Source organism: Nilaparvata lugens, chromosome 12 (genome assembly GCF_014356525.2).
Source record: "Nilaparvata lugens isolate BPH chromosome 12, ASM1435652v1, whole genome shotgun sequence".
NCBI classification, from domain to species: Eukaryota; Metazoa; Arthropoda; class Insecta; order Hemiptera; family Delphacidae; genus Nilaparvata; species Nilaparvata lugens.
Window position 1 is genome coordinate 23,641,912 of NC_052515.1, and position 15,674 is coordinate 23,657,585.

At 34.4% G+C, this 15,674-nt stretch overlaps 1 protein-coding gene across 1 annotated transcript in view; it reads left to right on the forward strand.

Moving 5' to 3' along the window:
* Positions 1 to 484: 484 nt before the first annotated feature.
* The window catches only part of LOC111051591 (ras association domain-containing protein 10-like), a 120,995-nt gene continuing 105,805 nt past the window's right edge, over positions 485 to 15,674 (forward strand). Inside the window, exon 1 of the mRNA XM_039439217.1 lies at positions 485 to 1,061. The gene's annotated coding sequence lies outside the window, so the exon portion shown is untranslated. The remainder of the gene's footprint in view (positions 1,062 to 15,674) is intronic.

The following is a 15,674-nucleotide window of genomic DNA, read 5'->3' on the forward strand; positions in this document are numbered from 1 at the left end:
CTCAGACAGTTATCCTTGCCTTAGTAGGCCTTTCTTGTAAGTAGGCCAAATCACGGTATTTAGATGAAAAGTCTTCTATATACCGTGGGCCAAATCATTCTTTTTGAATATACGAACTTTTAAGATTATACTAAAAGAATCACAATGAAAATTCAATCAAGATACAATAAAATATTCTTCAAAACTTTATTCATAAGATTTTTCAAGAAACAGTACAATATCAAGAGATTTGAAGAGTGGTAGAAGACAGATACGAGTATTGGAGAATTTGTTTCAATAACTTTTTTATACAAAAATTCCCTCTCCTTGAATCTCCCACAGTTCTACAAGAAACGGTCCAATCTTATAAACAAAAAACAATTTTTTACAATGAACTACAATCTTGAACTACAATGAGATCCACGCATGCGCAGTTTGACTCAGTTTTGTGCTGTCTTTAGGCGCTCCTGTAGTTTGGCCATGCGACTCTTGCTCCAACGTGCTTTTGTCAGTCAGTTGGACGAAGTTCCGTGAAGTGAGTGGTTGTTTCATAGAAGCGAAGTTCATTTTTACGGTCTTTTCAACCTCGTGGTCTTTATCTCTACAAAATATTCGTGTTGGAAATGCAAAAATTTCTTGTGATTTTTGATAATAGTTTTACAGCGAGTCACATACTTTATAATAATCAGTGATTTACTGCCAAGTACTTTTTGGTGAACAATCTCAAGTAGGTTATTATTTACTGTATTTGTATAATGTTGTACAGTCAAAAAAACTGTTAATTAGTGGTGGGGCTTCATAAAATATTTTTTAGTTATTTGGATACTAAGTTCTATGAAGTTTATCAACATTTGAAACATTGGGGAAAGTGCAAACGCAGTGCTACTTTTGTATTTAAATTTTGGAGGAGTTTCTAGATTGAGGAATTTACAAAAAACATCAATATTTTATTTTGTAATAAAAGGGCCAATTATAGTGTTTTTCGGTGTTTGGAAGATCAATAGTGTCTCTATTGTGTGTTGAGCTGTCATTGTGAACTTCTGGATATTCTCAAATCTTCAAGAAACCTGTTGCATTCAGAGGTGAGTTTGAGCTAAATTTATTGGATGCTATTCAAATTACGTTTTGATTTTTCAATGAATGGGTTTTCACTCTACTATATGCATATTTGGCTCTTATTTGTTGGTGTAATTCCAGGGATGTTTGAATCCTTAGTAAAATATCACATTATTCTGAATAGAGAATTGACAGTTTAGTAAATAAGCCTGAATTAAATAATCTTGGCTGATGCTTAATCAGTCAAATCATGTTTCGTTTCCCATTCTTCCATAAATCACATACCAGATGACTATCCAGAAAAAAGATTTAAATCCATATCCTATTTTGATAACTTCATCAACTTTATCAATAGGATAAAATTCTATATTCTATAAAATTCTATATAAAAATATGATCAAATTTTATGTTATTAAAATATACTAGAAGTTCTGTGAACAGTGGACCTCACGCAGTGTTCTCATCCACAAGTACCTGACTGATGTCACTTTTTTTAAATGTTGAAAAATTAATTTTACGTTTGAATTTGTATTCCATATGATATAATTCATCCAGTTCCGTGATAATCTTTCTATCTGATGAAAATTAATTTTTTACAATCAAAAATGTTATAACTTCTCCAGCATTATTTAGAATCTTAGACCTCACTTCGCTCGGTCAATTATCTTATCAAAATGGGATAAGATACAAGATGACATTTGTATCAGTCATTTAAGGATATCTGCTAGAGAATTCCGAATGAAAAAACTCATCACACTTGTATCTAGAAAAAATTGAAACATGCGAAAAATTGAATAATAAATGAAGGATAAAAAGGTTCTCCGTAGAGGAAGCTCAAAGGTTTCTGCCTCAAAATTCGAGGGATGAAGTTAAGATCGAAGTTTTCAGATCCAATTGAAACACTCCAGAGTGTAGAAGCTAATTGTTTGAAGTTTAGAGTCAAGTTAAGAACTCTCTCCAGATGTTTTGAAATTAACTCCAGATTCCGAGAGAACGCTTGCTCCACTCCCGTCAACTAACACTAGTCCAACTAGACATTTTAATAATAATTTTCCTCAAAACTCAATATCTCACGTTAATTTTTCCGCTAGTGGTTTATTTTCTTAGAGATAATTAAATTAATCTATTTTTGGCATAAAATTATTTTTATTTGGGAAAAACTCTGGCTTAGTCCAATGGGACAAAGGTCTAATAGCTTATTCATAGTTCAGTAATAGAACTCTTAGGATCCTTATTATGAGTGTATTTCATTATAAATACATTATGTATTTCATTATTTTTTTCCCATGAGAAGTCTTTCTCCCATAAAAGGCAAAGAAGGTTATCATTGTCAACACTTTCAACGATGTTATCATTAATGTTGTAGGAACCGAAACCAATTCCTCCTCATCCTTATTTCAATAAATAATTAGTTGACACATCTTCAAGTATTTTATGGAATTTGAACGAAAATGTTTCATTCCATTGTGTAATTCACAAAACTGTCCGCATTCCCTATAAATAACAATAATACTTCCCATTCAACCATTCCTATGTAAAGTGAATCACACTATAAACGTTTTTTATCCACATTATAAGAAAGAACAACGTTGTTGCCCTCCATTAGAATTCAGAAGAAAGCATTCATCTTTCTGAAATGTTATTACAGCCTCCATTGAAGAGAAAACACGTGTGCCATCACCATCAGCATCAGCATAAACCTCTTGAGGCGCTTTTCAAATTAATTCATTCGAATCAATTACAAGACACGAATGTGGTTCCACACTGGTAGCTCTCGCATATATAAATAATTCATTTATTCATTCACTCGAAATCCAGCCATCGCCGTAGAGCCAATCCACAATCATCATGACTTTGTATTATTCCTTCTCCTTCTTTTTCTTTCTCTCTTCTGCGTCTTTAAGACGTAACAATAATATTCGAAACTCGTGGAAATATGAGCGACGGTGGCGGCAATTCTTTTTCCTCGTTTTATTTCTTGTTTTCGCTTCTTTCTTCAAATTCAAAGCGAGGTAAAGCCTATTGTTAGAGCCGGTTTTAACCTTGAAAGTCGGTGGACGATACAGAACGTCTGGAAACGTCGCAAATGAATATTCATTTGGGCTGGAATAGCTTCAACTCGTGAGCCAAATTGGAAGTACTCATTAGCTTGTAGTAGCCTATATTATTCCAAATTGTGTTTCTAACCAACTGAAGTTGTGATTGCAAAGAAAGAGCTGAATTTTACTTGAAAATCCGAAAAATAAGTAATATGTAGCTCGTATGATGCTTGTGAGAACTTGAAACTGTACTCTCCTTCAAGTTTGATTGAGAAGAAATGATTGATTTATGAAGAAATTCACTTGTCATTTTGTTCAAAAATACTAAAACTGAGAAACACAATATTATACTACTGTTTATACTACAATATTATATATTTTACTGTTTATAAAATTCAGGAGAAAAAGACAAGTTTTGGACTGAGCCTGTCACTTTTCCCCCAGTCTCAGCTATATGTATAAATGATAATATGTAATTGTATTAATTAATAATTCTAAATTAAAAATCAGCTCTTCCTTGGTCATTCATATTCATATTTATTCATGTAATCAAGGAAAATTAAAACAATCATTAGAAGAGGATAAATATTAAGTTCAACCCAAAACCGTTTCTCTCTCAAGGTTTACTCTCTTTAAAAAATAAGGGTTTGTTTCGTTTCTATAAATTTTTTACGGTAAGTCATCTAGCACATTTTCGATTCTCAACATGTGAGACAATCAAGCTTCCAATCAATGTTGAATGAGGTTATTTTCTAATGGTGCACACATCAAATACATGGAAATTGAAATAGGGACGATACAAAAGAAAGAACAATTGGAAATGTGCATAGGAGTTGGAATCAACCAATAATGTGAAGCTCCTGACATCACATCAGTTCACCAGAATCGAGATTAGTTTGGTGTAATTTGAATAAAAACCCATGATCAGAGCAATGATAACAGGCTCAAATTATGACGCTCAAGACCATTTTATTTACTAATGTAGGCTTATTTGGGCTAATGTGGGGGGCTTATCAAAATAATGCTCAGAAGTCACTTTGGATTGATAATTTAATTGATATTAATGATTAGGATTAATATTTTAATTAATATTAATGATTAATATTTTTATATTAGGATATTTCATTTTTCCTTCAATGGTATAGATAGTAGTATAGAGTAAAGATACCGTAAATATACCGAGATTATTTTTGTATCTGATCTTAGCAAGCTTCAGTATGCAAACCAATCATTCAGGATTTATGCATACAGAGAATGGTCAGGTGTTCAGAGTTCCAGCGGTCCTAAGAGGAGATAGATCCTTCTAAGGACCCTCTGACCGCTGACCGCTCTCTGTGTGCACACACCCTCAACAGCACTTAGTGCCGGTTGCACAAAAGCCGGTTAAATTTTAACCGTGATTAATCCCACGAGAACCAATCAGAGAAGCCGTCTTTTCAAAAACGCGATCTCGTGGAGTTAATCACGGTTAAAATTTAACCGGCTTTTTGTGCGACCGGGCCTTAATTTGTAATTGAAGCTCAGTCATTGTGAGATTTACACGAAACTTTCAGCATCTCGTATACATATAACATCAGCAATTGTTCCCATTCGACCAATACTGACAAATTATAGTGGAGTCAAGCATCTAATAAGTACTGACAATGCCTTGTAAAGGTAATGGAAGAACCTAATCGGACATTACTGGACAGAACTCACCAGTAGACCAACTGACCGCACCGGATCACTCTAATTACAGACTACACAACAAGTCTACTGCTCTCTTTTTTATTCTTAACCTTCTTCTTTTTCTTCTCCACCATCTGCTGCTATGTCTTCTTGCTTTCCTCCTCTTCCTCTTCGAAGGACTAGTGCTGTACTGTTTCTTACATACTCTTCATTTTCTTTCTCTTCGAAAATTATAGGAAGAAAATGTCCTTTTCTACAACTTTATTCTCTCTGTTCTTGTTCCTTTCTTGCTCCTGTTCCTATTGTTGTGTTGTTTTCTTCCTATTCCTCCTACTCTATACTCTTCTCACATGATTCCTCTCCTGCTTTTATATCCAGTATTCCCTCGTATATCCGTCTCCAGTATTATCTTACTCTTAATATACTGTACCAAATGTACTCTATATATTAAATTTACTTCATATAACACATCTGTTTACTATTATACCCCCACTCTACTTTTTCCTCCATTCATTCTGCCTCAGACTGATTCCTCCATTTCCATCAGCTGTTTCATTCTGCTCCATCTCCTACCTCGTATTTCCTTTTGGATCCACCTCTCTTCTATTTTTCTCTCATTTTCCCTACTCCTTTCTGTTCATTATTTTCTCAAACCCAAATCTACTCTGAGATAATTTTCTTCTTCATTGGTAATGGTAGCTTTCCCTTTCTCTTCTAGCTCTTCTACACAACCATCCTAACCTCTACTTCATCCTTCTTTCAATTATCATTTTTCGTGCAACCCTTTTATTCACATTTAATGAGGAGACGGGAGAGATATACTATTCTTTCCCTGCTCTTCGATTATATCACTACACTTTACTTCTTCTTCCTTTTCCTTTCCTCCTTTACAGAATCCATTAATATCCAATGCGAAAATATATTTCATTATTTGTATTAGTTTATCTGAGAATCAAATTGGAGGGGGTCATCAACTGAGCAGCTCTTCACTATCTTTAATGTCTTTGTTCAATGGCTATAACTATCTTTAATGTCTTCAACTATCTTCCTTACCTCTCTAATTTATATTTTTTCTATTCATCTGACTTTTCATTCCCCTCTTTTCGGTTTTTACTTTGTTTTATTTTTCTCCTCTTCTTTTCCTTATCCTCTCCTACCTCCCTCCTTCTTTACTCTCCCTCCTTTCCTTCTCTAATTCATATTCTCTTTACTATCCAACTCCCTTATCATTCTCTCTTCCTTTTCTCAGTTCTCTTCCTTTTTTGTTCTTTCATTCTTTTATAATTTCCCCCTCCTTACCTAATATTCCCCTCTCACTCATCATTCTTCTACTTCTTTTAACGGTTGGTGAAGTTTCACTGTCAAACACAAGATCGACTCAAGTCTGCGTTGAGGCAGTGATCGTTTAACTTTCGCTGGCAAGGCAGAGAGGCACACGGTGTCTGTCTGCTTGATATAGCCCGATAATGAGCAAGAGTGGTTACCTACGCCTGCTTGGCAAGCCAAGTACCTACTCGGTGTTTAAGGAGAAAACAGTGCACTTTTCAACTCCACGGTGCACTTTCAATTTCTATAGTTTTTTGTCTGAGGGCTACACCAGTAATCAATTTTGAGGTTAGCTGGATATCGTGAATATATTAGAAAAAACGATAGTTTTTAAGAACGTTCTTAGCCAAGCACGCCTTAGTTGCTTAGCAACCAGCTAATAAGCTAGAAGCATTCACATTAGTCCTTGTTATTTGTTGATATTCAGGAGGCGAATTTAATGGTTGAAGAATTTGAGAACATGGTTTGCATCATAGAGAAACGAAACTATATTTCGTTCATCTCTGGTTTGCGGTGTCGACCCCGGAACTTTTAAGATCAGCTGTATAGACTTAATTGCTAGAATGATTGCCAATATTCGGTAACGGATAGGCACCAGAAGAAGGAGAAGAAGAAGAAGAAGAAGAAGAAGAAGAAGAAGAAGAAGAAGAAGAAGAAGAAGAAGAAGAAGAAGAAGAAGAAAAAGAAAAAAAAAGAAAAAGAAAAAGAAAAAGAAAAAGAAAAAGAAAAAGAAAAAGAAAAAGAAAAAGAAGAAGAAGAAGAGAAGAAGAAGAAGAAGATGAAGAAGAAGAAGAAGAAGAAGAAGAAGAAGAAGAAGAAGAAGAAGAAGAAGAAGAAGAAGATTAGTTAATAATATTTGATACTCTACGAGATGTGTATCTGGAGTGGTTATCATGGAATCTCATAAAATATGCTTGAGAACGCGATTTTCCAAGATGGAGGAGCCAAACATGATTAACTGCAGGATGAATAAAAACTTTGTGATAATAATTAAGGACTGAAAATTTTGTAAAGTGAACATTTACAAGACTTAACCTATTTCGGACTATGTGTAGCCTTATCTAAATTTGGGAGAGGAATAGCACAAGGTTACCTTATTTTTTCTCTCCCTATCATTTTGATGATGTACTTATTGTATGAATCAAAAAAGAATAAAAAATAATCAATCCATCTAATATATAATATGCATAATACCTAATCATAATAATCTAATCTTTCTGTAGAATGATGAAATTTCTAATCATAAAATATCGTAGATAATATAGTATATTGATTCTAAAGAAGAATGTACAGTGAGTCAATAGTAAGGTTATTTGGAGAAAGTTCAGATATCTGGACTAGGAGTCTGGCTCATCACAATAACATATTTCGAAATTAGTGTGTTGAATTGAGTATTGAAACTCAAATTTCTCTATAGTAATTGATTCGTCACAGATAGAATTGATATCAAGGTCAAAGATAAGAAGTCACGGAGTACTTCTAGCATATATTATGTACCTACTAGACCTTTTTAGATACACATAGTATGTACCCACTCCAGTTGTGATAATTTCTCACAAATAGCTCCAGAAATATGTCTGCAATCTGATTTATGATACATTTTATAGTGAATTCTGTGTATATTTTTGTTGTGTGTAAGAATGTGGGTGACCCACAGCTGTTGTTATGGTCTTGTCTAGCAACAAAAATACATCTCGCATGCTCTTCTTCTTCTTTTTCTTGTTCATCTTCTTCCTCGAGTCCATCTCAACTTGCGTTATGCTATAAGTGCATCATTTTTCCCATTGTTGCTGCTACTGATGTTCCTCTTTCATGCTCTCTTTCTCTCTCTCACTTCTATTCTATCGCCATCCTTTCCATCCTCTTCTTCTCTCCTCCCCTCTGTACAATCGTCTCCTCTTTCTCCTCTTCCCCCTCTTCCACCACTCATCCATTACTCTATTCTCTCATGTGTCTCAGCTGTCTCATCTTATCCTCTATTCTTTTTTCTCCTGTCCTCTCTACATTCTTCTCATCTCCGTCCTTTCTTCTTCATTATCTTCTCCTTTTTCTCCTCTTATCTTTTGATCTTCTCCTTCCCCTTTATCTCTTCAACTTATCTCCTCCCTTCTCCTCTCTACAACTCTCTTTACTTCCTCTTCTCTTTCTCTATTCTAACCTCCCTTCTTTCACTTCTCTTTTTTCGCATATTTTCTAAAGTTCTCTTCTCTCACGCAGTTCCTCTCTTCTATACTTCAACAATCCTCCTTCTATTATATTTATTTATTTAATACATTTGCTTTTTAGGAAATTATCCTACAGCAGGTTGGATCCCTCAACCTTCTTATCCAACCAACCCCAATTATCCTTCTCTAGTATCCATCTATATATGATTCTCTAGTCTTAATCTCCACTATAAATTCTCTACCTCCTCCTTTTATTCTCCTCTTTCCCATTTATCTCTTTACAATTCTCACCTTCTATTCGACCATCTTCTTTCTCTTATCTCTTCCTCATCTCCTTCTAATCATATCTCCTATTCTATACTTTCCCCCAGCCTCTTTTCTCGTCCTTCATTCTTCCTCATTTTCTCTCATTCTTCTTTTCTTAACTTTCTATAATTATCCTTTCCCTCACCCTCTATTTGATACTTCACTTCTCCCTCTCTTATTTTTCATCATCTTTATTCTACCCACAATTCTCTCCTCTATTGTGATGTGCAAAAATAACGAATACATATTGTAGTCAACATAAATGATGCACTTTTTTTCTCATAACTCTTCTCATTAGCCTCTAAACAATTCTTTTTCTCACTTCATCCACCCTCTATACCCTTTCTTATTACTCCACTCTCTTTTCATCATCTTTCTTCTTCTCCCAACAATTCTCTTCTTTTTCTCCTATCGCTCTCTATTCTATCATCTCCCACTCTTCTGTTTTCTCCTTTTTCTGTCCTTCTCTCCACAATGTAGGCCTACTCCAGTCCACGAAAAGGAGATTATGTTGTAATGGTCTGATTGATACCGTGACGAAGTGAGATGTTCACGGCAGTGGATGTGCAGTGCTAGGCCTAGATCGACCCCTTGTGGGGAGAAGCCGTGGAGAATGATGATAAAATCGGTGCTTCATGAAAAGATGATATTATGACGGTAGTCGTTGGGAACCCATGAGCGTTGAAAACGGAACTGAGAAGGCAGACGTACGAAATGGAAGATGGTTACGGAGAGAGAGGAGGGGAATGCTCGAGAATGAGTGGATGCTGGTGGACGAGAAGAGATAGAGGACAAAGAGAAGGTGGAAGAGAGGATGACGAAAGAAGATAAAGATGGAGAAGAAAGAGAAAAAGAAAAAAAGAAATAGAAATGAATGGGGAATGAGAATAAGGAGGAGGAGGAGGAGGAGGAGGAGGGGGAGAAGGAGGAGGATGAGGAAAAGTAGGAGGAGGAGGAGGATGAGGAATGGTAGGAGGAGGAGGAGGAGGTGAAGAAAATGGCGAGTTTAAGAAATTTGACTAGAAGATAACCTTTTAGATAACCTTTTTGTTTATTTTGTATTTGAAATTCTGTTTATTTTGTTTTCGAGAAATTCATTTCCCATTTTCCTCTGGATAACTTGCTCGAAAAGAATCAAGAATTCTTCCCTCTAATTGATATAAACTTGAAAACAAAAGTTCACTCATTTTCTATAGTGCATGTGTTCTAATGCAAACTTCCCTATTCATCCCAATACAAGTCTCTCTCATACAGGAATGGAATAATCAACACAGTCATGATAATAAATTATGTTAATGCACCAGTACACAAACTCAGCTTCAATAGTTGTCTTATACTTTGACTTGAAACTGTACAATCATAATACTAAAGAAATTTGTGCTTTAATGAATGAATGGATGAATGAATGAATGAATGAATTTTATTTGCCAAAAACAAAATAAGCTTTACAAAAAATAAATATAAGTATATGCTACTGCACTTAAACCAAGATAAATACATTTATTTAATTAGATATAATAACGAAATGATATTCTTTAAATTATAAATAATAGATATAAAATGAAGATTCAATTTATGTTCACTTCTCTATGATGCTTGAAGGTGTTTTATCTACATTATTGGCCACATATTTCAAGGAGGTTGGAGGCTAACGTTGAAATCTGTAAGATTGAAGATTGATAAGGATTTGGTTAAGGTTCTTGGACTTCTCAAGGTAGATTTATTTCTGCCTGAAGGAACTTACCTTTCCCTCCATCATATTTGATAACATCATCCGAAATTAATTAAACATTTTGGTATAAGCTCATAATTTCCATGAATGAAAACTTGAATCAATAGGCTAAATTTTAATCATTTTCTCATTAACAAGTCAACACCTTTGTTTTTCATAAATCAATCAAGATCCTGCGACACGATTGATCCAACAAACTTCAATTTATCCCGAGATAGACAGAATGGTGACCCCTGGGAATCTCAAACAAAAAGGTGGCGTCAACACTTTTTTCTCGAAGTGTGAAAAACAGGCTGGGACAAAGCGAGACTCCAATCTCCGCTGGGGGTGTGGGGGTGTCTGACAGAAAATTCGATTCCCACTTCAACTGGTAATAAATGTTCCATCACAGGGGGAGGGGGGGAGGATCGTTCCCGAGATTGTTTGTTTCTTTAAACGGGTAGCCAGGGCAGGAAATAATTCCACAAAGGCTCACAAACATCGGCCAGAGAAAAGTAATTGTTTTGCTAGGCGCCATTAAAAGATTTACGGCTTGAGTCGGACAGGTTACAAATATATTTACGAGACTACAACTTCATTCTGAGCTGGACTTCATTCATTACTGCAAGCTGATTCTCACCTTCGGTGTTGAGAATGCTGCGTTTGTTTTTCTGCTCTCCAACCCTATCAGGGATTGGGAAACTTTGGAAAGGTCAAAGCATAGATAGAAAACATACATTAAAATCATTTGGAACTGTGTTAGTACTTCAGTTATCCAAATAAGACTGGTGAAATAGTGGAGAATAATGGTAAATAGAAGAGTAAAATAGTGTTAAATAGAATACTGGAGAGATACTATTATGAAATTAATATATACCCCAAATCTAAAAACCTATGTTATAAACAACTATATTCCTTTTAAAGTTGCTTCTACGTTTCAAGAACTGTATTTAAAGAAGTGAAGAAGAATCGTGGAGGGAAATGAAAAAGATAACAAATTATCACCAATTCTTTTGATAATACAAAGTTTAAAGAGATAGAGGAAAATCGTTAAGAACAAAAATTAAAGTTGGATGAAATGAAAATCTTGTTTCACCAGTGTATTTCTTTGAATGAATAATTGCTGCTCATACTGCTGCTCGATGTTAAATCATGAATCGTGATGAATTATATTTAAATCAATATTATAAATTTATTTAATTTCACAAAAATATATCTGGCTATATTACAGTGGTTAAACTTTGTAAAAGTACAACTTTGTAAATGCTGCTTTTTGATATCGGATGCATTTTTGAAAAATAATGAACGTTTTTCTCGTGAGAAACCTAGCAGTGATTGGAACTTTTTCTTTCATTCAGAGGTCTTTAATGAAGGTCTTTTTGTACCTGATTACTTATTATCACGTCAAAAAGCTCCAAAAACAAGTTTGCATGTCCAGTTTGTAATAAGTTGCATGCAAGATGATATGCAGTTTGGATGAACCGTTTGTTGAAAAACGTGTTCTGATTGTTTGATTGTCAAGCTTTGGCAAACTTCGAACATTAATTTTGAATTGAATATTCTCTCACCTTTTTTTTGTGTAGGTGAGAAGTTGATATTGTGATAATTATTCATATTGAATGAAAAAGACTAAGAAATTGTCAAAAAAACACAGATTTATTGATACTTAAAAAGACCGGTTTCGGTTATTACACCATTATCAATCTCTGATAAACAGATTATCAGAGTTTATCTCTGTTTATCAGTGATTGACAATGGTGTAATAACCGAAACCGGTCTTTCTAAGTATCAATAAATCTGCGGTTTTTTGACAATTTCTTAGTCTTTTTCATTCAATTCTCTCACCTAACTAAATTATATAATTTTATGTGATGACGGAGGAGCAGGATGTTCAATAACCCTCACATTCGTCAAACATTAATATATCTCTTAGTTATCTGTACTAATTTGTACAGTTCAGTTAACAGTACTAGTATATTATATTACGTCTATTTCTATTCTGTTCTTCCTTCTATACACTATTATTGTTACTAAATCATGTTCCACTTATTTTTCGACATAGAAAGTGGAATCCTTATCAATATTTTTTCCCTCCACAAATTTCATTTCTTAGATCAGTATACATTGCTCTATGCTATTGAGTTTTTTCAACTAACTTGGTGGACTTGCAATATCTTTGGTTTTTATCTCCAATGAATTAAAATTCTATGAGAAAGCTGAATTTATCATAATCTCAAGTGAACAATTAATAAAGTCTACTTTAGCTTTAACTTGATGTTTGTACTGCAATATCATTGGTTCCAATCTCTAATGAATTAAAATTGTAGGAGAAAGTTGAAATTTTCATCAATAATCATAAGTAAACATTTGATAAAGCCTACCGTAGCTTAAAACCTGCTTATATCTTTTCTGTATAGGGCTACTTTTATAGAAATAGAAAGAAAAACAAAAATCTTAGTACCCTTTTTGAAATATTTAATCACAACATGTTTCGGACATTGATACCATTTTCAAGTGAAAGTGGTGAAAGTGATATTATCTCTTGAAAATGGCATCAATGTCCGAAACATGTTGTGATTAAATATTTCAAAAAGGGTACTAAGATTTTTATTTTTCTTTCTATTTCTTAAAACCTGCTGTTTGTACTTTTATTTGGTGTATAACGTTGGTTTGTATCCAATATACTATTAATATAACCAGAGAGGGGTTACATCTTTCCTCATCTCTGTTAGGCTATAACCGTAGAGAAATTTTAGAATAAGATAGCATTATACTATCTTCTCTTCATGATATTGATTTGATATTGCTATTCATAAAACCTTTCGACTTTAAATAAAGTCTTGTTTAGAATAAAGACTACTTACAAATTGTGTATTTTGTGTTGGAATATACCCAATGACGAACTCTTATAAGTTTATGAACTCGTCTTGTAAAAACAATGGTAGGTTTGTGTTTCACCACCTCTGGTGTCTGGGAGAAGGTAGGTAGGTATACTAAATCACTTAGCACTCAACAAACAAGCACAAAAGTCAGCAGTGATCTGTTTCAGTTCATTCATTTTGTGTGAACTCAAGTCGTGGGTATTCTCCATGTGTCAGTCAAGCACAATTGATCACTAGATGTCCTGCTGAGATCCTGAGATCATCTTATTCACAGTTTTCTTCTCTCATCTGTCTGTATTTCTCTCTCCTCTCAATCAGTGTCTTCATCTCTCTCTCTCTCTCTCTCTCTCTCTCTCTCTCTCTCTCTCTCTCTCACTCACTCTCTCTCTTTCTCTGTTTAATATGCAATCACATTTGTCTAGCAGGAAATAAATTAATTTTCTTTTAAATATTAGAATATTATAATTAAGGTTCATGTGTTCATCTGTTTCCTACTGTTTGCCTTTATTAAGCCTGGAAACGTTTTTCACTCTTCACTCTCAGTCATTCTCTCTCTCTCTCTCTCTCTCTCTCTCTCCTTCTCTCTCTCTCTCTCTCTCTCTTCTCTCTCTCTCTCTCTCTCCTCTCTCTCTCTCTCTCTCTCTCTCTCTCTCTCTCTCTCTCTCTCTCTATCTAAGGGTTGTGTGGGAGAGAGGACCTGGAGTCCTAACTCCGCCCTCAATCAATCAATCACTCTCTCTCTCTCTATCTAAGGGTTGTGTGGCAGAGAGGACCTGGAGTCCTAACTCCGCCCTCAATCAATCAATCTCTCTCTCTCTCTCTCACCTCCAATTTCTCTTATCCGCAGGTTTCTATTTCTTAGAACATAAAAAGAGAGCGTTAAAAAGTAGACAAAACCGTTCAGATAACAGCTTGATTGTTTTTGGGTTTCTTGAGTTTGAACTTGAACAATGTATGTGAGCAGCAGGGTTACTTGGTTCTCTGTTCTATGTTCAACTTTAAATTGGAAGGTAACCAAACTGTTCCAGTGAGAGAGAGAATCACCTTGAGAGACAATAACTACGGTAGTCAAATTCATTCATCTATTCATTTATTTATTCCATGAAAGTGCAACATTTGTCAACATTAGTCTCTCTGACTCTCTTTCAAAACGCTCGCTGGTATTAATTTTGGTTGTGGTTTTTGTATTGTATCATAGAGAAACAATAGCGTAAGTAGATATCCCATGGTAAAGGGCTTTTATGTCGCAACTTTTACTGTTATCTCAAGCTGATAGTCCACGTAGTTCTTTCCTGTGAAGCTTTATGACGCTGTTAGTCTCTCATATTGTGCCGTTCATACACTCTTACCCGGTCAAAACAGTAAAAATCGACAATAATCGACAGTAATCAGCTTGAGATAACAGTAAAAGTTGCGACATGAATGCCCTATACCATGGCGGGATATCTACTCACGCTATTGTTTCTCTATGATTGTATTTCATATCCATCTAATTATCTGAATTTATCAGGTATAAAAAATATCAATGTAAGCCGGATATAGTTGTCAATGTATAAATCTATAGATTTGAAGCTATCCAGAAATTATTTATTTATTTAAATGTTTCTATGTAAATGAATGAATAAATTCTAGAAAATGGGATATAATTTTCTTCAAGTGAAGAATTTAACCACCTATAGAAAGATTCATGTTGTAAGGTCAGCAACTAATTAACATTGGTTTGTTATCCTTGTCTGTCATTTGTAAAACACATACCTTTAACTTTTACTAGTGTCGCACCGTTGCCAAATGATTTGCAAGCTATGCTAAAGTAATCATCTACCAGATTATTCCAATCTCAATTCAAAGAAAATTGATTCGCAATTCAAACAATTATGGTCCTGCCAAACCCGAAGGTTTTTCGGCGGGTGCCCAGTTACAAAAAAAAAAACAGTTACATTAGATAAATAAACTCAGTCAAAATAAATATGACACTTCAAAGATTTCAAGTATAAAATTTAAGCCATGTTAAATCTTTTATAAAATAAAAGGAACTAAGTCAAGTTAATTAGCAAGTTATTTATTTTATTCAGACACAAACAGTTCCGTGCCTACTCTGGCTACAACATTATGAAAGTTTATTATTGAATCATGAAAAGATGCATTTTCCAGTTGGATAGAATATATCTGAGACGAAATGAAACATTAATGACACGGATTAACAATTAATATTTTCCCAGATATACCGGGATAAATTGAATCATAACTATCTACTGCAGAATGAGGTGGAAACGGAAAATCTGCAACAATGCTTTCCTATTATTTCCACTGACTTCATAATCTTGAATCTCATTATAGAAGCTCTAGGAAATAACATTCAACCTAGAGAAAACTTATAGGATTGTCTTATAAAATTGTTTCATTCTTCAGATGGAAATTACTGAGACATTGCAATTAATCAAATGCTAATGAATTAATTATTATTAAACGAAAATCCAAATAAGATGCTGTAATCTACCCCGAAGACTTCTGCTGCTGAAAATATTGACAACAGGGTAAACAG